Source organism: Rhamphochromis sp. 'chilingali' (assembly GCF_963969265.1).
Source record: "Rhamphochromis sp. 'chilingali' genome assembly, chromosome: 12".
Lineage (NCBI taxonomy): Eukaryota > Metazoa > Chordata > Actinopteri > Cichliformes > Cichlidae > Rhamphochromis > Rhamphochromis sp. 'chilingali'.
In genome coordinates this window covers 15326821-15350792 of record NC_137939.1, presented here as the reverse complement: position 1 = coordinate 15350792, position 23972 = coordinate 15326821, and the positions used below count along the sequence as shown (strand labels likewise).

General features: G+C 39.1%; 1 long non-coding RNA gene and 1 pseudogene across 2 annotated transcripts; both read left to right on the top strand.

Annotated features, from left to right (window-relative positions):
* Positions 1 to 2500: 2500 nt before the first annotated feature.
* On the top strand, positions 2501 to 3663 carry LOC308407618. The gene is made up of 3 exons (XR_013973700.1): positions 2501 to 2799; positions 2882 to 2999; positions 3131 to 3663. It is a non-coding gene; the product is annotated as an uncharacterized lncRNA (long non-coding RNA).
* A 5858-nt stretch (positions 3664 to 9521) lies between these two features.
* LOC308406662 (scavenger receptor cysteine-rich type 1 protein M130-like) lies at positions 9522 to 20516 on the top strand (annotated as a pseudogene). The gene is made up of 15 exons: positions 9522 to 9579; positions 9830 to 10009; positions 10121 to 10275; positions 10464 to 10629; positions 11905 to 12195; positions 14666 to 14971; positions 15257 to 15553; positions 15920 to 16228; positions 16826 to 17122; positions 17413 to 17685; positions 18090 to 18253; positions 18668 to 18776; positions 18952 to 19110; positions 19514 to 19609; positions 20509 to 20516. The product of its transcript is annotated as a scavenger receptor cysteine-rich type 1 protein M130-like (transcript).
* The last annotated feature ends 3456 nt before the right edge of the window (positions 20517 to 23972 follow it).

The following is a 23972-nucleotide window of genomic DNA, read 5'->3' as shown; positions in this document are numbered from 1 at the left end:
CCTTTGAATGAAAACAAACGTTGTTGTGACAGTGATGTACACTGTCTTGTTGGTACATATGTATCAATCTAATAAACTTAAACCTACACCATCCTCCCTATTCTGGTATTCTAAACAGTACTTAGCCGAAACCCAAAGACTGCTTGGTTGAGTTAACTTCCTGAACTATCTACAACATATGGTGGAAACCTGAAATTAAGACAGAGAAGACTAGAGGTGAGACATGATCATTACTGAATATTAAAAATAATAAATGACAGATTTAGTGATATTTTCAGAAACTATTTATTTACCACATCAATAAACAGCATGGCAGGGCAAAATATTTTTTCTAACATGGCAACCTTTTAAAAGTGAAAGGAGACAGAAAGACAGGTGAGAAAGAATAAAACTTAACTGACTTTTTGATGGCATTTTACACAAAGTACTAATACAGTATCTAGAAAATGTGGGAAAATACTGGCATCATGTACAGTACTTTCTTCTGAAGAAATTATGTTGGGACCCTGAAAAAAACTTACTATGTACAATAATGGATTTCTATAAATTTGACATCAGATGAAAACTTTGGTTGTAAGATTCGGATAATTATTTGTTAAAAGCTAGAAATTTTAAATGAGAATAAGAAAGAAAAGTATTTCTTTGTGCCCCCTTTCCCTGTTAATGCTCTACCTGGCCCCCTGGCAAAACTTTGCTAGACCCGCCCCTGCACAGTTACCAGCTGTCAGCTACATAGAAAAGGATCCTGGTGTAAGTTGTCTCTCAGAAACAGTTCATAGCTTTCCTTCAACCCATTCATGTCACCTAAAAGGTAAACCTGTTTCTCCATCACCTGTTCAGCTCTGATGATTCAGTAAGAACATCTCCTGGTTTCATCTTCATGTTTCCCTCTCACCAGATAACCAAACAAACATCAGCTGATACTAGAAAGTAATATTAAATAAATTCTAACAACAGCTTATTAAGTTTAAAGGCGCTGCTGCTGTTTAACGCGACCTCTGCTAGTTTCCTTTTTCTAGCGCAAAGCGGGAGATAAACAAGCAAGAGAGACGGGACTTGTGGCAGAAACGCCAATCAGCCGATCATTGATCAGTTTCATGATTGAAGTAGCAGCAGGAGAGGGAGGTTTGAGAATGAGAGAAGAAGAGGCAGCTGACAGCGTAAAAGACAGAATAACTCCAGCTTTTTGTCTTTTTTTTTATTGTAGCTGAAGTACGGGACTAATCCCGTTTATTTTCAGCTCAATACGAAACGCATAATATTAACTCTGAATACCAGAGGATTCCGTTTTTTGCTGGACGGTAGGCAACTCTACTAACTAACCATATGAATAAAATAAAGTTCACCAGTAACATCATAGCACCCACCCAACTGTATAGAAACTCCGTCATGCTAGAGTACACAGTACGAGTTATTGTAACTGACTGTAAAAAGTCAGCACAACGAAAATAAACTCCACCTAAACTTGGTTTATATCTGACCCAGATAGACTGCAGGTCATAACTTCTTACCTGAAGCTCATTTCACCTGACAGTCGGACCTGCGGCCGCCTTGGGTCTCTCCACCTCCGCCTCCCCTTTCCCCCATCCACCTGCTGGCCTCCACCACTTGCTAAGTTTACTGAATCTGTGAAAGCTCCACCATAGCCACTACCAAACAATTGAGTTATTTTTACACGTCTGCCAGCATCTATCCAATCCGCCACCTTTCACTGTTTACACGGTTACGGAAAAAAAGACAACAACAAAACATTGGTCCATTTAAAACGAAAAATTACCATGCCCGATGGCCAGTCCAGCTATGTCGCTGACCCTGGTTCTGCCAGAGGTTTCTTTCTGTTAAAAAAGAATTTTTCCTTCCCACCGTAACCAAAGTGCTTGCTTTTAGGGGATCGTTTGATTGTTGGGGTTTTCTCTGTGTAATTGTTGGGTCCTTATCTTTCAATATTAATGTGAAATATGTTGAGCGACATTCAAACGATGGACTGATGTCTTCTTCATGTCACGGGGCCAAGTGGCCTGTACTGAACAGGACTCAGGTGCAGAAACCCAGAGCAGAGACAGCAGATGATGTAACAATTTATTAGGCTAAAGTGCAAAAAAGAAAACGTAGCAAAGACAAAAAAAACAATAAGACGTGGAGTTTGACGAGGTGTGGCCCGGGGAACGTGGCTAGGGTGAGGGAATGAGGCCTGAGATGCGGAGTGGAGCTGAGCAGGGAACAGTCACACTGAAGAGAGAAGATAGAGGAGTTAGCGAGGTAGTGGAGGCAGCTCTGAAGTGGCCAGTTGTAAGAGTAGCAATTCTTACTTGCAGTAGGGGACAGGGAGTGTTGAGAGGGGGGGTGATGAGAATCCAGGGGAGGCTGAGTGGCGTGGAAAGGCTGGCCTGAGATCCGGGGCTTCAGATGGAGTGTGATGGCAGGTAGTGATGGGACGTTCTGTATCGAGGCTTCGGAGCGTGTGTCGAGTAATGGAGGGGGCGTTTCCGCGAAGGCTTGCTTCATTTATGGGAGGAGCTGAAAATGATGACGTCCGAAGCCTCGCTGCCCGGCTGTACCACGTGACTGGTTCATGAAGTGGTTCGAACTTTGCCGCGAGATATGACAGCGATATAAACCCCTCAGACTTCATTCAAAAATGTGGGTGTTTGATGGAGAGTTGCGGTTAGTGAGAGTTTGGAGACCGTTTGGAGGTTTATGAGAGTGAGGAGAGAAAGTCAGGAGAGAATGGAGCCAGCTAAGAAGAGGAGGATGTCCTCCCCTGTGTGGGAACATTTTGATCTTATTCCTCCCAACAAGGTAAATTTCTACAGAAGATGTATTTCCATGATACTGATGGTGCAATACAATTTATGTTGAGCTGTCTTGACTTTTGTACAAGGTGAAGTGTTTGCTATGTGCCAGGGAGCTGGGATATAACAACAACACCTCATCCATGCTTAGGCACTACAGAGCTTTGCATGAGAATAAGGGGGACACCGATTGTGGAGCAAGACCAGGTGAGCCATCAAATGCAATGATAATATAGGATGCAGTAATGTTACTAAATGATATAACAATATTATACAACTGTTATAAGTTACGTGTGTGATATTTATATTTGTGCTTTATCTTTATTGTCTTTCCTCAGGAGAACAATCTCAAATAGATGAAGACCTGGTCAGCATGGTGATTGAGGACTCCCAGCCATTTAGCATTGTGGAGGACAAAGGATTCAAAAGATTTGTTAAATCATTAAATCCTAGCTATGTTCTCCCCACTAAAAAGGTCGTAAAAGCAGTGAAAATTTAGTTTTTACAGAATAAAATGTGAACAGGCAGGACTGAGGCCTCAGTGTGTAGCTGTCCATACCTCAACGTTACAAAAGCACAACTACTGTCCACACCCCAACCACACCTCACCTCACAGTAAATGATCATTTCCATTTCAAGCATTTCCAAATAATCATTTCCCATACTGCCACTATAAATATACACAGTATACTGCCATCACTACAATATACATGTTTTACACACTCCTTTTGTTGTTGACATTTACAGGCTGTGTGCAAAATGCCACACTCTTCAAATTCATGCCAGCTATTATTTTTACGTCCAGTAGGTGTCCTGCTAGAGCAAATGAAGCTTCATGAAGCTTCGCGTTGGGGTGAACCAATTGGATGAAAAGCTTCAGTGCTTCATGAAGCTTCATCTGCCCATCACTAATGGCAGGAGGGCAGGCAGGTGAGGCATAGAGAGATTTTCAGAATGATTGCTTGGTATCCTGAGTCCGGAGGTGGAGCATGAGCCAAGATGAATCCAGCAACTGCAGCACAAGAGAGTTAACAAGTAGATCACAGCAAGAACTTGAGGTATAAGGCCTGTTACCAACATGTGTTGATGACGAACTGGCAGTGAATGAACATCAACGTGTGGTTTAAATCCCTCTGGCTTGATTGCCTGCAATAGGCTCCAGGTGTGCAGGAGCTGGAGTTGGCCCTGCCCAGGGGCAGATCCCAGGTCAGTTCAGGAGCCTTATGGAAATTCCAGCCACCCACCGCAGACCATGACACTTCAATTTTAAACCAACATTTAGTAAGTTAATATTAATGTAACCAAATGACAGATGTATTACTTGTTAAACAAATGTGTAAGCTACTACACTATGGTGCCACTGGACCAATATATATTTAGGGTTTTTTTTTCAAACTTGTTTTGTTTTTCTTGTTGTAATCTCATGAGTTCCTATATTAACTGAGATCTTAAACATCTGCATCCACATTCAAAACCACATAAAAAACCAAAATATTTCTCAGCCTTCTCATTGGTTACTCTGTGTGTACGTGTGTTCCTGTGTGCGTAAGTTGGGTACATTTTGTGCACTGGAGGAGGGGAAGACATTATGTGTCTGTGGTTTACGTGTTTGGGGTGGATGTGGGTTCTGAGTAAACATTTTCACATGCATTTAGTGGAATCCAAAGCATGCTCAGATGACTTGAGGTAAAATTTGTTACATAAAAAAGACCAAATAAACCTCTTGTTTTAACTGTGTTTCTCAAACCTTTTCATCAAGTGTAAACCCACATCCAACCCTGCCAGATATTCTCCTTCATCAACACAACCAGGAATGTTTCAAATATATACGTTTTTGTAAACCCAATATTATTTAGCCGTCATTGACTAAGTGTGCATGAAATCTCTTTACAGACAGTTTCAAGTGTTTATAGTAGTTCATTTAAGTTGCAATGCACGCCATGCACACATAACCTTAGTCTGAAATTGTGGTCATAAATTTTTTGTACTTGTAAATCAAATGTTGAATTTGTGTACTGAGTTTTGTAACCTTGTAAACCAAAATTTCTGAAAGTTTTATGTTTATGTTTTATGTTTGTGCATCTACAAATGAGAATTTGTGTGTGTAAAAAAAGTTATGTGTTTGTAAAAAATATTTACACGAGTTACAATTTTTTTTGTTAAGGTCTGGTTGCAGATACAAAGCAAAAAACTATGTGCACTCAGGTTCCCTAATCCTAAAGTAATAATGCTATTTCTAACCACTGATATACCAAAACTTTATCCTTTCAGCAGCTACTGAAAGTTAGTGGACCTAGCTTCTATGGGATATTTATATAGAGATTTATATAGAGATCTTCCAGCTTCAAACTGTATTACCCTTCCAGGACCTGAAGCTCCGTAGAGGACCCCTCCAACAGCCAAACCCATCTGTTCTCTGATTGGATTGTTAAATTTGTGATTGACATTACATTGACCAATCAGCTTAAAGGAAGAAAAATCGGGTCAAAATTTGTACTTGTAAGTTGAAATCCACGTGCAGTGAGGAAACCTGAGCGCAAAGTTTTACACGTAGTTTTTTGCTTTGTATCTGTAACCAGACTTTAACAAAAAAAATTGAAACTCGTGTAAATGTTTTTTTGCAAAAACAAATCTTTTTTACACACAGACAAGTTCCCATCTGTAGATGCACAAACATAAAACTTTCAGATATACTACTTAGATAGGTATACCAAACAACCTGAATCTGAGCGCATGTGACTCCATCTATATCCAATTACAAGTTCTCTGCCTACATTGCTGATCACTTGCTGAGGCTCCAAAGGGGTCCTGTCTTCTTTGTCACTGGCCTTCAGAGGGTCCCCCGGCCAATGTCACTCCCCAGCCAAGCTACAGGGGTGTCCTGGCACCTCTGCCAACACAAGCCTCCATAGAATGTCCTCCAGACATGCTGACCTCAGTGTAGTGGTAACACTACACCAAAGGTGCGTAGTGTGTACAAACACACTACACACCTTTGGAGTGGAAATCGCAAGTTCAATTTCCAGCACAGTGTCCTGGCTAGACCTCCCATGCTAAAAATCAATCCTTGGAATGGCGTGACTATACCTGCAGCTGTGTATGATTGTCTAGGTGACAAATAAAGCTCGGTTTTTGTTGTTGTTTTTCACAAGGCACCAGAGGATCTCCACCACTGATGTTGACCTCCAGCTAAGTAAAGCTGAGCTGTCCCATGTCCTTCTAATTTGTCTTGCCTCCACTACTGGTTTCCTGGCCAAATTCCAAATGTTTTTGTAAAGGTTAAATTGCATCATGGGCGTTATCATTTAATATTTTCCAAACTTCATCTTATGAAATGTGGTTTTTTTTTTTCATATATATATCTTAATTTTTTTTGCAAATATGTTGTCATGTTTTTGCATCTAGTTTAAGATCTTGGCTGTCTTTTCTGGATGTGGTTGAAGAGTCCTGGTGTCTGTAATGCTGTTTAACACGATTTTGCACACAGTTTTGCTGCCATCATTATTTAGCAAAAAACAAAAACAAACCAAAAAAAAAATCATTGTCTGCTATCCTGGCTGCAGGGCATGCTCATGTGTTAATTACATATAGAATTGCTATGAAATCTGACACATTACTGAATAATAATATAACATTTTTTGAGCCACCCATAAGTTGACTCGCTGGTGTGTTTCACATGCCCCGATGCATAACCCATTGCATTTGTCTTCTTCTGAGTTCTTGAAAAAGTCGCACAGTCTTGTGGAACAGTGTGTGTTTCCATAGTGTGCATTGACCTACAACAGGGTTTGTTTGTGCACCCCGAGAGTCTTGTTTGGTGGGTAGCATGCCCTTTAATTTTGTATTCAGTTTGATACAGTAAAATTCATGAATTTACTGTTTAAGTAAATATTTAAAACACATGAAAGCATACATCTATTTTTTTTTTAAATACACACCTTTAAACACAGTTGGGAGCTGATTTTCTCCTGAGAATATATCTGAAGCAGAAGCATATGTGATCACTGTTTCCTGCCTAGATAAACGATCTGGTTTCAGAAATGCAACCCAGAGGTTTGTGGCTTTATTTCTTTTAAGCTAGTCTGGAGTTGATGGTGATACTTATGCTTCATTTCTGATCAGGTCCCTGATAAATGTGGTCAAGTTGCCTCTGTGTGAATCTTATACTTAGATGTGAGTAGAGATGGACCGATCCGATATTACGTATCGGTATCGGTCTGATACTGACCTAAATTACTGGATCGGATATCGGAGAAAAATAAAAAATGTAATCCGATCCATTAAATATCACGAAAGCACCTCATAAAACTTGCAACACGCGTAACTCACCTCAGAACGTTAGCACGTCGGAGCAGTATGCATCACGTGATAGAGCGGCTGTGGCATTTGTGACCTGTCGGTGGTCTGGATAGCATGTGGAGCTTCGCTAGCAACCCGGCATTTCATCTCCGACAAAGTTATCCCCGAGAGAAGTAAAGCAAGTGTGTAAGTCCATCTCTGAATGTTTGTAAAGCATTCCTGCGTAAAGCTTAACAAGCGACTGCCTCTTCTTGCTGCTACTTCAATCATGAAACTGCTTAATGATCAGCTGATCGGCTTTTCTGTCGCGACTCCGTCTCTCTGGTTTGTTTTTGGCCCACTTTGCACCAGAAAGAGGAAACCAGCGGCTGAACAGCAGCAGCACTTGATAAGCTGTTGTTAGAATATATTTATTATTACTTTCTACTCGAGGATCTTTTGTAGCTGACGGCTGGTAACTGTGCAGGGGCGGATCTAGCAAAGTTTAGCCAGGGGGGCCGATAGGGCATTAACAGGGAAAAGAGGGCACAAAGACATACTTTTCTTTCTTATTCTCATTTAAAATGTCTAGCTTTTAGTAAATAATTATCTGACACCCAAAGTTTTAATTTGATGTAAAATGAATAGAAGTCAATTACTGTATATAGTAACTATTAAGTCTAATATAGTACTTTTTCCTTTGGGAAGGTACCATCTGTGCAGTCTGCAATTTTGTTGAAGAAAGATGTTGAATCTATTTAATATTTCTTGAAAAATAATTGATTTCTGTGCATTTTTTTTTTCACACTGCATCAAATTAAGGTTGATTACGTCGATTAAGCATCATGAGGTGGAGCGTGAGGGGTGGTTCCCTATTTTTTATTTATTTATTTTTGTTGTTGCTGGGAGTTGGAACCCTATTAGTTAGGTTGCTTAATATTTACGCTAAGTACTCTTTAAAATACCAGAATAGGGAGGATGGTGTAGGTTTAAGTTTATTAGATTGATCAGTATTGCTGAACTATGAAATTTTTTTTTTTTTGCATACAGGTATAACAGAATAGCTTTAGTGTAGTTGTTGTTTTAAACTTGAGTATGAACTTATACAAAATGCAGCAAGATATTTAAAAAAAAAACAGTTTTGTTGATTAAAAAACACTATATCGGATTCATATCGGTATCGGCAGATATCCAAATTTATGATATCGGAATCGGTATCGGACATAAAAAAGTGGTATCGTGCCATCTCTAGATGTGAGAATAAATTCTCAGAATGTTCTCCTGTAATAATCAGATTTTCACAAAAACTATTACAAAACAACTTTTTTTCAGGGACCATGCATTGAAAAAGTCACCAACTGAGGTCCAACATTTTATTACTTTACCATTAGTTTATTTATATTCAGATTTTTATTACATTTTCTTTTAAGTTTGGTTAGTGTGTCTTAGTGACAGGAATTAAGAGAGGCCACAGACACATGTAAAATAATTTAGAGTGAGTTATAATATGTAAGCTTGACAATGCTCCTTTGCTGTATTAAACCACTTAACCTTGACGTATAAATCATTCAAACATAACCAATGCACCTAACTCAAAGAATGAACGACTGTCGGATCAACATATAACAGAAAGGTTGGTACCTTTAGACAGGATGTTAGTAGCAGCATGTGGCAAAAACATGTGTTCTGTTCCCATTTCTTTATCTGCATGTAAAATAAAGTAGGAAAATGACACAGGGGAAAAAATTTTTATTTTTGCAGCAACAAAGAGATTCTGATGATGATGATGCAGGCCTAAAAATGATTTACTGTGTTCCCAAGAAATAGGAAAAAATGCAGCACAGCGCAAATATCAGTGACAAATTGTAATTAGTATGTACAGACGAGATCAAGAGGGAACAGCAGTGAGTGTCCAAAGCCATTTATAAAAATAGTGGATGCTCTGTCGTAGCTTGGGGCTGCATTTCAGCTTGTGGTGTTGCAGAATTGTCACAAATAACGGAATTATGAATGCAGGAAATGACTGCTTGGAACAGTGCTGGGTCAGGCATCCTATCAGCAGTTGAACTGGAGTTAAATCAGTCTGTTAGCATTTCTTTTAAAATTATTAATTTAAAAAAACAGCTATTGAATCAGCTATTAAAGGTTGAATTTACAGTTTATCAGTAAATTAAATTTCACATTCTCATAAAATCAGTAGTGTGATTTACTGTTGATATGTTTACACATTTTCTCAGTGTTACAGCATCAGAGTGAGTTTAAGTTTAACATAAAAAGGTGCTGTATAAGAAATTAGAGCACTTGTGTTTTCTTTCAATCTAAGTTAACATTTGTGAGTCTAACTTTGGCGCATATTCTGCTCATTTCCTTTTTTGTGGGTGAAGCCACGGGAATATAAGGTTGAACATATCATTTGTCTGCCTCACTCTCAAGTCATAAGCTGTAGTGATGATGTGGTTCCTGCTCCCCCTTCTCCGCCTCACTCACATTGAGCTGGTGATCTCACAAGGCAAGTTAATTTAGTTTCTTTAACTTTGAATAGTAGTAATATTATTAATTAATAGCATTATTTTAAATTAAAAATCTTTAAAATATCTTTGAAATCTTTAAAATGTTTAAAGTGAAATCTCCCTGTGTGTGTGTGTGTGTGTGTGTGTGTGTGTGTGTGTGTGTGTGTGTGTTCAGGTGAGTTACAGCAGTGATAAAAACTGTTAAATATTAAATATGGTGGTGAATTCAGAAAGTGTTTTTATGAACAGGTTATACGAGACTGCAGCTCAAAGGAAACCAGTCAAATGTGTGTTCTGGGCAGCTGGAAAAAGAAGAAAATAACAACTGGATACCTGTTCAACAGGACAACTTTGATTTTGATGTGTGCCAGCAAATGCACTGCGGTAACTCTCTCAGCCCAAACAAAAACCTTAATGTGACATGCACAGGTAATTCAACACATCTATATTCCAACACAAACAACTTCCAAGCAAACACTTCACACTGTGAAACTGCTCTCTCTCTCTCTCTCTCTCTCTCTCTCTCTCTCTCTCTCTCAGATGAAGTTAAAGTAGTTCTGAAGCACTCTGGCAAAGACAGCAAGTGCTATGGTACAGTTAATATTGAAGTGAATGATTCAGTTAATCCTGTGTGTGCCTCCTCCTGGACTAAAACTGAAGCTGAATTGGTCTGCAAGGAGCTTGGATGTGGGGAAGTGAGTTTTCAAGTTTAGTCACCATAAGTTACCTGTTGTTCTGATACATGGATACTGAGCGTTCATGTATCAGAAACTGTCCATACAGCAGTGCTACTGGATTTATTGTGATAAGTGTACTAACGTGCACCATTAATACTGGATGATTATCAATGAAATAACATAAACTCATAAATGCTTTGTTCTAGCTGATTTATACTGAAGAACATCAGAATTCAGGAGGGATAATGGACCATGTGAGCTGCAAAGGCAGTGAGTCCTCACTGTGGCACTGTCAGGCTCAGCATGGCAAGAACATCCAGTGTTCAAAACAACCTTATGTGGTGTGTTCAGGTGAGATACAGCAGTGGAAATGTACAGAGTGGCTGCTGATGGCCTTTGTCTGCTTTTATAATGGGATTTTAAATCCTGCAATAAATTCTATGTCGAGAGAGAAAATGAGTTACTTCATTCAGTGAAATTGTGACATTGTTAAATTCTGATTATATTTTTCCCAAAATGTGTTCAGTAAGAGTTTAATTTAATGTATTTATTCTTTTTGTGTTTCGTGGCTGATAAATCTCTTATTGTCGTGGTACAGACAGTGTGGAGGTGAAACTGGCAGATGGTCCTGGACAGTGGCGGCTCCTGAAAAAAATCTCAGGGGGGGCAATTTTTATGATATCGACTAAAATGACCCATTTAATGAGTACATCAAACAACACAATTTTAATTTAAATTTAAAATGAACAACCATATTCTGGCCATTTGTATAGATTTGTAAAAATGAACATGAACAGATTTTTTTTTTTTTTTTTTTGAATGAATGAAAAATAACTATTGAAAACAACAACTGTAAACTGATTGGGGGGGTGGGCTAAAGAGAGAAAGAGAGAGGGATGGAGAAAGAGAGTAAATATGGTTAAGGGTTCTTATTTGTACAAGAACTTTGCTCGTCTGTCTTTCTGAGTGGCAAATTTCTCGATGACCCTGGTGTTGAAATCAGGAAGTTCTTGTGTGAGTTTTTTCTCTATGGACAGCATAGCCAGAGCGTTGAGCCGATCCTGAGCCATATTGTTTCTCAGGAAAGTTTTTATCCTCTTTAAAGTAGAGAAACACCTCTCCGATTCTGATGTTGTCATTGGTGTGGTGATGAGGATGTTAAGAAGACTTACAGTTTCGGTGAATGTGCGATCTAACCGAATTTGGGGGAGGCTGTGCCTCAACCGTTAACAATACCGCTGCCATCGTCTCTCTCTGACCTTATAGCTCACTTAGGCTACTGACTGAGGTAAAATTCTAGAACAGCAAATCTTCGCGCGTTTTCTGCAGGGGCGCAATTTTAAGCGCCCCCAAACCATTTAATTCAGCGACGCTGATAGGTCAAATATTTATTATTTTCCCCTGGCAACCATTTAATGATAGGCTATTTCGCTGCATATCAAGGGCGCTTTGACGAGCGCCCCAGAAGAAGAAAAACACCGTTTGTTGGTTGAACTTTAATGAGTCAGCTGGTGAAAATGTTAAAATACGCCTGGCTGTATATGGGCACACACATAGTAAAACTATCATTGATGAATTTTTTAAAAATATATATTTTTACTCCTCCACATTTGGGGGGGCGGAGCCCGAGCGCCCCCTATGGGCCAGCCGCCACTGGTCCTGGAAGATGTGCTGGAAGATTGGAGATAAAGCATGAGGGCCAGTGGAAGAAAGTTCCTGTAAAAGAATGGACAGAGGCTCAATCAGCAGCTGTCTGCAAACAACTGCAATGTGGGGAAAAAGGCAAAACTGAAAAATTCAGTCAGGGTTCTGGTAGCTTCCTGTCAATAACGTGTCCGAGAAATAAGAAGATATCAAAGATATCTGAGTGTTTAACAGAAAACTCAAACAACCAATTTTCGGATCGGGAAGCGGAAGCAGCTGGAATCACCTGTGAGGGTGAGTGTCACGTGCCCTTTGACCTTGTTGCTGTGTATAACTGTTATAAGTAATTACACATGTGTCACAAATGATAGTGCTTTCCCAAAGTAAACATACTGAAATATAATAAAATGCTAGAACCAGGAAAAAGACATTTTCATTCATCGATGTCAGTCAGAAGAAAAAAGTGTTTTTTCCCTCTGCTTAGTTACATGCTTCTATTTATTAAATCATCAAGTCTAAGGTCTAAATACACTTACCTGTGAAAATCCAACTAGAAACCCAGATAAACAATTTGTCTTTTTGCAGTGTTGGTCCATGGTATAATTGGCCATTTTTGACTACTTTTGATGTTTCCTCTACATTTCACCTTAAAAACTATTTACTTTGCCTTGTTTGGTATCATTGTTTTCAGCACAGCCTCACGTGTCTGAATTTACAGTTATGTTTTCATTTTGACATGCTGTATTAACACAATTGATCTAAAATCAGACAAAAAAACATAAAATCAGAGTAGAAAAAGTTATATTTTTTACTGTAACAACCACAAACATGTTTAATGAATCATATTTCATAACTTTAAATGCAAATATAAATTGTCAATTTTAAAATTCTATGCACAAGTTTTGCAAACAACAAAGTTATTTGCATCCATTTACCTTGACTTTTTAAATAACAATTTCAAACTATTTACAGAACAATCAGCTGTTCTGCCTTCAATAAGATGCCACACAAATTATTTGTGCCACTCCAAATATTTCTGTCCACTATAAAGGAGAACATCACAGCCTGATACCTGCAGGTCTGACAGCAGCAGGTGTATCACTCCTGTTTCTACCTGGAGACAGCAGTCGCCTCATTGTTCTGACACACAACACAAAACTATCCACAACACTACACACTAACTACACAAGACAACACATTAACTACACACTCCAAACACACTAAATGTCACAAATCTCTCTCTCTCGCCGTCACTCCTAAAACCTCTGTTTTTGTTTTTTTGTTTTTGTTTTTGCTCATAAGCAGAGAGTGCTTGCTAACGCTGTCCTTAGACAGTAAACGTGACAAAACTATTCAGGAAAAAACGCCACGTATATATTGTTTATCATGACTCTGGTTTTACGTGGCCTATCAACACAATTTAAAAACTGGTATATATCACCTTGTTGCTTTGTCTTTAAGTGGTCATGTGATTGGCTTACCACGACTACCTTATTCTTCCTCAGTCAAACAGCAGCACTCATGTGATTGTTTTGCCCCCTTAGCTCCAGGTGTTGTGCTAGACAGCGATCGTGATTACCGTCCGCGGGAGCGCGCGCAGCTGCTTAAAGCTGTAGCGTCCAGATTACTTACAGCTACTTCCATGCAACTGATATAAGATGCGGTAAGCTGAAGACAGCTTCAACCGTCTGTTTGTTGAAAAATAGTAACGGACCGCGTTTTCTTCTTAGTAACTGTAACGGCGTTGTAACGATTGGAATAGTAATTAGTTAGATTACTCGTTACTGAAAAAAGTAACGCCGTTAGTAACGCCGTTACTTGTAACGCCTTTATTCCCATCACTGGTCTTTTGTGAAAAAGTCACTAGGCTTTTTTGGGTGCCAAATGTCTTTGTCAGTAGATTAGCAGACTAATTACAGACAAAACAATGTTTTCCCAATAGTGGAGTGTTTACCAGCCACTCACACCTTGGCCAATAGAATAGAATAGAATAGTCTTTTATTGTCATTGTAAATTTACCACAAAATTGTGGGGGCTCCTCGTCAAGTGTGCAGAAATAAAATATAAATAGTAAGACAACAGGAATAAATAACAAGCATTCTTCATTGCTTTTAATGTCTTTAAATTTCCTTCACCTTAATTCTAAAAAATCTGAGGTTGTCAGTTGTTACAGTAAAACCGAATCATCATTTAAGAGCCTTCGTATCATTTTTGGTACTGATTTGAAATTTGAATCTCACATCTCAACGCTCACCCAGTCTATTTCTCTCATTTAATTAGGAAACATCACAAATTTCAGACCCTTACTGACACTTAGCTTTGTGGAACTTTTATTGCACGCTTTAATTTTCTGTTGTCTTGAGTACTGTGACTCACTTGTCACATGCACCTCTCGGTCCTCTTTAGCTCGTGTTTAGCTGGTCCAGAATGCAGCACCTACACTGCAAACAAAAACTAGCTGGTGCTCATACATATATATAATGCTTTTCTACTCCTTTAGAGCACCCAGAGTGTGTTTTGCTGAAAGTAGTAGAGAATCATTATTCTGCTCAGCTATCAGCAAACACATTCAGCATTTTAAAGTCAAAGCGCTTTTTACTACAAGCCCAATTAACCCAGTCACAAGCACACATTCATGCAGTGCTTTAATCCTGTGTCTAAGGGCTTTGTCTAACATTCACACATGAACGAATGACCTTTCAACAGGTAGACGACCTGCACAGCCACTTACTGTATATCATGTTTCTCTCTTTGTGTCCATCAGGTCACAAGGTGGTGTTTTTAAGTGGAACCTGTTCTGGTCACGTGGGGATAGAGCATGGCAGAGAAATCTACTGGCTCTCTGGGTCTAAAGAGACATGGAACCAAGAGTCTGCAGACACAGTGTGTCAGCAGATGCATTGTGGGAACGCTTCCAGGTTTTCTTTCAATTCTAGGGCTGATATGATTAATAAAGTTTGGAAAAACTCTTTTAGCTGCTCATCCAGAAAAAAGTCTCTTTTTGAGTGTAACCAAACTACACCTCTGCCTCCTGACCACCATAATTCTACTGCTTATGTGAAATGTTCAGGTAATGTGAAATATGAAGGAGTTAAAGTATAAAACTAAGACTGACGTCAATATGGAATTGATTTATTGTGTCACTAGTTGTAATGTGATCCACTCAGAAGAGACAATTTATTTATAACAGACTTTACCTTTTAATGTCCATAGATGTACATTCACCTCCTTGTTTTCTCTCAATCAAATTTCTACTATTTTCTATTTTTTCTGAAACCTAGCTTGGTCTAAGAAGTTGTGAAATATCTGCTGATACTAGCTTCCTCTTAAATTTAACTTTTTCATGTCACAACAGGAAATATTAAGATGAGGTTGACGAACAACTGCTGGGGAAAAGTCAGGATTCATGTAGAAGAGAAGGAAGGAGATATGTGTGGAGACACCTGGACAGAAGACAAGTCTGTGAAGCTGTGTGAAAAGCTGAACTGTGGGACGCCCATAAAAGCCCACAACAGTCCCAAAGATGGTGATATCCTCTTTAAGAGTTTACACCCGACAAATCAGACTACTGACCTGACACAGAGCATCTTTGTCAAAAACCAGGACAATGATAAGTCCTGTAAACAAAAACCAGCCTATGTTGTTTGCTCAGGTAATTAATTGGGTTTTTTTTTTTTAACTATTTTTAGATTGCAAACATATAATAAATGTTGTGACTTTCCTTGGCAGAATGTTTCATTTTCAACTAATTTGCCTCCTTTGGAAAAAATTGCCAGTTTTATTGTTGCAGTTTATTGGATTGTTGAATTTTTGTCACTAAGTTACAGGATACCAGAATTTAAAAAACAAAAAGAGACTGATTTTTGCTTTAACATGAATCTGTTTTTAAATATTCCTTCAAATCCTTTTTGTGTTAAAGAAGCAAATTTGAATTTTTCTGAAGTTACCTTTTCATCTTTTCACTATGACTATGATGGATAATTAAAAATAAAGTGACAACATTACTAATTTGTTTCAGGTAGTGTCAAGCCCAGATTTAGCATTCCCAGTTACAAATGCTTTGGAAACGTAGAGGTGGAGTATGAGGGGAAGTGGATCCCTGTGTGCGAGGATGCTCTCAAAGACACTAACAATGGAAACACCATCTGTCAGGAGCTTAAATGTGGTGATGCTGTCGAGACTCTTCCCTACTTTGGACCTGCACCAGCAGATAAATTAGCCATTTCAAACCTAAACTGCATTGCAAATGCTAACAGTCCATTATCTGCATGCAGCAGTATTACTGCTTCTACAGCTGCCTGCAAACACAGTGGCCTCCGATGCTCTGGTGTGTATAATGATCTTTGTGTCAGCAGTTTCTGAATTATTCTTTGCTCCTTCAGCCTAATTTTAAAATAAAGGCTTTGAAACTGAATTGAAATTGAAACAAACTGAGACTAGTTTGTATTTCAGAAAAATGTTGAGATAAAAATAATGCTGCTTTCAAACTTTGACATGCTCGCCTTGAAAGGTTACTGTTAGTGAAATAAAGGGTAGAATGTTAACATCCTCACCTCCATTAATGATATTTGTTCTACTCAGTTTTACTCTTTTCTTTTCTGCTTGTTGTCCATGTCACCAGTACGGCTCTGCAACACAGTGTGACTCACTTAATGTCTGGAATCAGCTGGAAACAGCTGGCCTGTGCAGTCTGATGGTTATAGAAATATCGCTGCCATCAGTTGTCATCTCTTTGTTATCACTCTATAAAATCATTTTATTTACACAGCAGTCAGAAGGGTAGCTAAACTTCAAAAGTGTAAAACTTTAAGTTGATGCAGGATCATAATGTAATTTCTGTGTGCAGAGTGTGTTATTTATATCATTCAGATCCTGTTGGTTACATCATGTTTTGTGAACTTTTTATTTCTCTTGTCTGTCTCAGAATGGAGGACGATGGTACCTGACAAAAAGGCCTGTAGTGGAACAGTGTTGGTTCACTGGAGACAGGGACTCAGTGCTGTTTCCAGAGAAAACTTCAATGAAACTGAGAAGGAAAAGCTTTGCCAGGATATGGACTGTGGTGGATACAAATCAACAAATAAAATCCACCCCCAAACAATTGAAATAGATTCTTTTTGGAACAAAAGCTTCAGCTGTGGTGAAAATCCAGGAAGCATTTGGGAATGTGAAAATAAAACCACACCCTCAAGGAAGGAGCCCGTCTTTATTGAATGCAAAAGTAAGATTTATATCAGCAGGACTGATCTTAAATGATCACAGACTTTTTACATTTGCACTGGAAACACTGAAGAGTGAAACAAGACACTCGGAGTGTGAAGGAGAATTTTTCCAGATACACTGGATAAAGTAACAAACCAAAGCTAAAAGTGTTAAATGAACTATTTGATTATGGACTTGTGCTTCATATTTTGACTTTGCAGTGCAGAGAAGATTAACTGATCATTTCTACCTCAGTGCTTTATGTCTTTATCAATACTTGACTGCAGTGTTTATTGCTTTCCTTCCCAGAGGAGCCCAGTGTCAGCCTTTCACAGGGCTGTCGTGGGGAAGTGAGGATAGATGGCGTTCCAGTGTGTGCTAGTAACTGGGATCTATCCTATGCACACAAAGTTTGCCAAGAAAAGCTTTGTGGCAATGCTGTCTTTATTGAATCCAAAGCTCCATCAAAGGGTTCAGGTAACATTTACCATGTCAGCTGTGAAAAGTACCATTCCATCATTGGCCAGTGCAGGAGGACTAAAGGAAAGTGTGACAAAAATGTGGTGTTCATTACTTGTAGTGGTAAGTGTGAGTCCATACACCTCTCTTTCCATAAACTCATCCCTATATACAGTACATACATGTATGTCCTCTCTTAATTCTGGTAGTATTTTAATTTATTATCTTGGGGTAATTTTTAGGTATTTATTTTATAAAACAGAAGATTATTTCTTTAAAATAAAAATGACATTGTCAAGCTCATTATAAGATATAAGAAATCTGAGTTATTTATTGAAAATCTTTTAAAAATATGTTGAACACATGTTTTACACTTCAACTTTAATAAATGCAGAGTGATGACAGGTGCTTGCTTTGCTCCTAGTGATTTTGCTAAAGCTAAGGTGACCATCTCTAACATCATATTTGTCAGACAGAAGTGGATGAGCTTGTTTTCTTCTTTAAACACAGTTTCTTTGCTTTTACAGAAAGTGTAAAGTTCCGCACGACTGAAAAACATGGAGGTGTCCTTGAAGTCAATTATCGAGATAAGTGGGAAAGAGTATGTCCATTTAATCATTCCCCAGTGTTAGAGACAAAGCTCTGTAAAGAAATTAATGAGACCCATAGCGGCTCTACGGAAATCAAACAGGTAAACCTCTCCATTTTACGTCTTGAATCGGTCACTGATTTGTCTCATATTCTACAAACCAAAATCATGGACAGTTTCCTGGCTCTGTGTCTCAGCTTAATCTAATAATGAAGACTGGAATCTCACATTTTAAATATTTAGGTTTATAAAATGGAAAGAAATGCATGAGACTTGTATCTGAATAAACACAAATTGACCAAATGTTTGAAGTTAAAAACTTTCTGGACACTTTGCTGACACAAAGTTTGCAGAAATATAAAAGAAATTGAATGTCCCAATACTTTTGGTCTGGACTTCTAGTGACTTCTGCTGTGTGTTTCTTCAGTCCGGCCTGTTTTTTACTGCCAGAGAAATTTCAGTGTCTTTTATTCTGGCTGTATCTCTAAATGTGAAAAAGTTTAAATTTGATTCAAGGTCAACTTAGAAACAACACTGGAGTTCACTGATGTTACCATGGACGTCAAGTACGCCGTCAAACAACGTTCCTGTGGAAAAGTTTCTTCAGCTACAATATTTTGTGAAGGTAAGATAAACCATGAATCCATCAATCAATTACTTGTTTTTGACAGAAAGACACTTTTTGTATTCTGTAAATCTGAGCTGACTTACTTTGATCAGTGTGATACAGATAAATTATGACTGAAACTCACTGTGACTGAATCCAGAAAAAATAATAAACTGGCTGTGTGTGATTTCAGGCTATGAAAAATGGACTCCCACACCACCACCGCTGCCACCACTTTCCTCTATATCCATAGCACCTATTATCATGGGTGTGAGATTTCTTCTTGTAGTGATCTTGACTTTTGTATTTGTATGATTTTGTGTCAAGAGAGCCAGGAGCTCCAGAGCTTCATGTGAGTGTATTTATTACACAACTTACACACATGGCTTGTCTCACTTTTAATTGAAAACCTTAAAAAGTGTAAAGATCCCGATTGAACATGAGATCATACTTTATATTCCAAGTTTAAAACCAAAAAGGGTGTTGCAGACTGCCACAAGAGGGCAGTCTTTACAGGCATTTCAAATATCACCATCACTGCTGCTGACTGAACGAGCAGCCCATCAGCTCAACCAAACATTGCTTGATTGAAAATGTAAATACAGAAGAGAAAAATTAAGCACACCTGTTCTTGTGCTGTGTTTTTCCTGCTCTTGTGCTCCTTGTTACCTCACTGGTACATTAGCACTGTGCATTGGTGAGACAGCTGTTGTTATGTACTGTATGAGTAAATGTGAAATGCTGTAACCTTTCAGTAAGAATGCTGCCTGGGAAAGAACTGGAGTTTGAAGGTGGGAAACATGAAGATGTCATTGACAAAGAAAATGAGATGGAAGACTTCAGTTGTACTGGTGAGTCATTAAGTCTTTCATTCGTTTTTTCTTGTCTATTTTTCCCTAAACAAATCTTTAGCTTAGTGTCATTTACATACTGTACATCATTAAGATCATATTTTAGTTTGGAAATATAAAAAGCAGTAACACCTTTAACACTTTTTTACTTTACACTGATAATTTTACTTATCATTAGAGATATTATTTGAACAAATTATTATTATTATTTTTGCTTTTGTAAGTTATTTCTACCTAATTGATTTGCATCAAGAACTTCAGGCTCTCTGCTCATAAAAAACAAAACCTCACCTTCTGATGTTGTCTCCTTGTGCACTGCTACTGCTGCTCCCTGCTGACCGTTCGAAGACATACACTTTCAATTTAACCAAAATTTGAACAGAGCTGAACAGAGATATAAAACAGATGCAAATGCAAAATTCTCGTATCATTGGTGAGGAGAGTTAGGTGTCTGTCTGTAGTCCAGAGTGTCAAAACCCCAGAAATCGTCAGGAGCATGACCACGAACAGCGCTTATTTGATTAATTGAAAATATGTCAAAAGTGAAAACAATCTGCCAGCCAATCAGCCACCATGTTTCCACTCACAGTCCAGTGAAAATGCAAATATTTTTAAGCTGTAAACACACAGCTTTCCCTCGCCAGATGTGCTTCATTGCAAAGCAGCACTTTTTAACATAATGCAGTCTAAGTCTGTGATAATAATCTTAAAGTAGTCATTTATTATCTTTTGTGTTTATTTCTTCTCATGGTTGTAGCTTTTTTTTCTGCAGCTAATTTAGGGCTAATTTTCACAGTCATGACAACTGTTCACAGAACACATTTTTCTATAAGTCACCCAATTTGTTTATTTTTCTTAAACTTAAGAATAATTAAGGTTGTGACTGTTGTGAGTGTCAGGTGGGTGATCTTTCAGTCTGTTTAGCTACATTTTGTACATTTTGTTTTAAGACTAGCCTCTTGAGCCCCAGCACCTCCGGTGCCAGGGGCAAAAAGGGGTGAGATCTTGTTTATTTGGCTGTAACAAGAGCTTGGTAATAAAAGTCCCGTTAACCTCTGAATCTCAGCTAAGAGCTCATATTAACCATTTCTACAACCTCCAAACACAGTGAAAGCAGCAAACTAGTCAAAGCCTGGCACATTTGTCAAAAAAATCAACACACTGATTCAGAAACTGATTCAGAAAAGTTTGTTCACTCTCACCCCCGTTCTCTGTGACCTGCTGGAGCAGGGGGGCTAGGACTAGGAGGAGGAGTTGGCCGTCCGACTGCGGTCTGGAGTGTGGAGCCTTCCTGCTGCTGCGGAGTCGGGGCGGTCTGCCTCCCCCCACCGCAGGGAAAAGGGAAACACCACCTGGGTCTGGGTGCAGTTCCCCCCTCCAGGGGCGGGGGCACCTAGACCCGGTTTGTAGAGTATGCTTGGGGAGTGTGATCGTGTGTACAACGTCTCTTTATGTCTGTCTCCACGTTGGTTGAGTGTGGAGTAAGTGCATATGAGAGCATGAGGGTGGGAATGGATGTTTGTATCTGTGTGTGCCTGTATGTCTGTGTCTATATGTCAGGTTGGGTGTCAGGCGCCACCTCTCTGGGGACATCTCAGGCCCTCCAAGGTTTGGAGGTCTATCTCCCCCCACCACCACTTCCCCTGCCAGTGGCGGACCCCCTCAGACATCGGTGCGTTGGTGGTTCTTTGTGTCCGGGGATGGGCGTCCAGGTACACACCGGCTCACTCCTTGGCGGCCGCTTATCGGGGCCTGGAGCCTGGGGCTCGCTCGGGCCACTTCGGAGGTGGGGTGCCCCCGGCCTCTCGGCCTGGGGCTCGGTCACTCAGGCGCAGCTGGCTGCCGGCGGAGCTCACGGGCGCGTCACTGCAACTCCCCCTGGCTTCTGCTCCGCGGCTGCTGAGTGAGCCCTCATCTGGGACTCTCCTCAGCTCTTTCTGGGACAGTGGCGCAGCTGCCCCTCTGTTGGTCTTCCTTGGTCTCTTGTGTTCTGGGGGCCTCTGGATGTCTGGAGTTTTGATCTCCTCCATACCTGCTTCATGCCCTGGAGGACGGGGCTGTGGCCCCCCCACACCCTCTAGCAGATTATTACATGGAGGAACCTTTTAAAAAACAAAAAACAAGCGCGTCCATGCTCACAGGTGTACACACGGTTGATCACACCCACAAACTACACCCTTTTTGGCTCCTACCTCAAAGCACACTGTGTTCTGTTGATCTTATGTGCTGCACAATAATGTTTAATATTTAGTATTTACTGTCATATTCCCATATATCATTGTGATGTTGTTTATTCTATTACTCTTGTTCTCTTCTGCTTGTTTTCTTTTTTCTTTCTCAGCAGGTGACCCAGGTGATTGATATATGCATTTTTTTTTCTCTGCCCGTTCTGTTGGTTTTTGTCTTTTGCCCTTCTCCCCCGTCCCTCTTCTCAGCTGTTTCTCTTTCCCTCTTTCTTTCTCCCCTTCTTTCCCCCAGTCAAGTCTGTCCCGTATTCAGTAAGTGAAAATAAAATAAACCAATAAAAGGTGAATCAAATGGACCATTACGGCAAGGCTGGGATGATCAATTTGGTAAAGTAAATCCGTTGGGCATCTTTCTTTGCCTTTAGATAACAATTCTGATGGCAAAAGAGCCAAACGGGACAGGCCAAAAAAAAAAAAAAAAAAAAAAAAAAGTTTGTTCAAAAAACAAACATTTTAGGCATGTAAATAAAGTTAAATCATTTCTGCTGTTCAATAAATTTCAACTGACATATATTGCCAAAATGTAGCAAACTGCAAAAAGCCTGGCTTTCTATTCATTAAAAGTGCTGCAGTCTTTGACTGTTTCACTTCAGGAGCGTTAATCTCTTCACAGATAATGTCGATATGTTGATTCCTTTTTTTCTGGAGTTAAATGTGAACCGAAGCATATTTTCAAACTGTTTATGTGCAATAAAATCCAAAAATAAATTATACTTACTTTTTCTTTATTCCAGCCTCTGTAACTTTGATCTAGTAACATTTGCTGTAATATTTACACCTCTGATGAAATCTCACAAATATTAGCTTTATTTTGATACCAAGATTGTTTAAACAGAGTTTGTAATTGCAGAAAAATACAGGCTCAGAAAGCCACTTGGTGAATAACAGGCTAGTCAGCATTAGCATGCCATTTGAAATCAGGATGAATTATGGGTGTATTGCTGACTAAAACTTACTAGCCAATATTACTGTTGAGCTGACATTACATTTTGTTCTTACCATGGGAAACTGGATAGATGAATACCACTGACATAAAATGAGTGACATTTTTAGGTTTGCTCCTCTGAGTACATCTAATGCCTGAGAGATAAGCTGTTTCATCAACAAGACGTTTTGAGAGTCACTGGAGTTCTGAAACTGATGGTCAAAATTAGAGCAGGTGCTTACTACAAATGTTAACCCGAGTCAGGCCATCGTTGAGGCACTGACAGACCGGCTAGTGCAGCTTTTATAAGACTGACAGACCTACTAAGGCCTCGGATGCTTGGTTAGGAGTTAGCCAAGGGCCACTGAGAAGAGAGCCAACGATACACCCAAAGGGACTAATTTGTAAGCAGTGACCCTCATGTCATATGTAAACATCACAGCCAGCATTGCTGTTAGAGGCCTTGCTGAGGGATCATGGTGTAGGATTAAGTCTGCTGTGTAGCTGAAGCTGAAATAGATACAGCAGAGACATAGTGGTCCTCAAGTGATCCCGATGACAATTACCGTACAGAGTCTCAAGTGTCATATGTCCAGAGAAGGAACCAGTTGGGACTTAGAAGCCATATACACAGTGTTGTTTATTTGGAAATATAAAATGAGAAATCATGTTTCTTAACAATAGAAATCATGTCTGTCCACAGCCTGTTTGTTTGTTTGTTTTTATTATTGTTGTTTGGTTTACACACTTGTTACCTCCAAATCATGCTTATTGTAGATGCTGTCCACACACACACACATGCACACACACACTTATTGGAATCAATGTTTTTAAAAATAGATAAACCAAATGTAACTTCTCATAAAATTTCCACTCTAAAAATCTAATATGTAGAAAGAACAATAAACATAATAAAAAGTTTACTGCAAGTTCTGAAGTCTGCAGAATCACGAACTTGGTGTGATGCCTTGTTACATAGAACACACATGAAATTATTATTTTAATCTTCTTTTCATGTATGTGAGAAGCAGCACATACATGTGAAAAAGTGTAAGCCTCCTTTCATATTACCTTAAGTTTTGAATATTTATCACAGTCACATGTTTCAGATCAGCAAAAAAATTTAAGATTAGACAAACATAACCAAAGTAAATATAAAATGCAGTTTTTAAATGACGATTTCATAGATTAA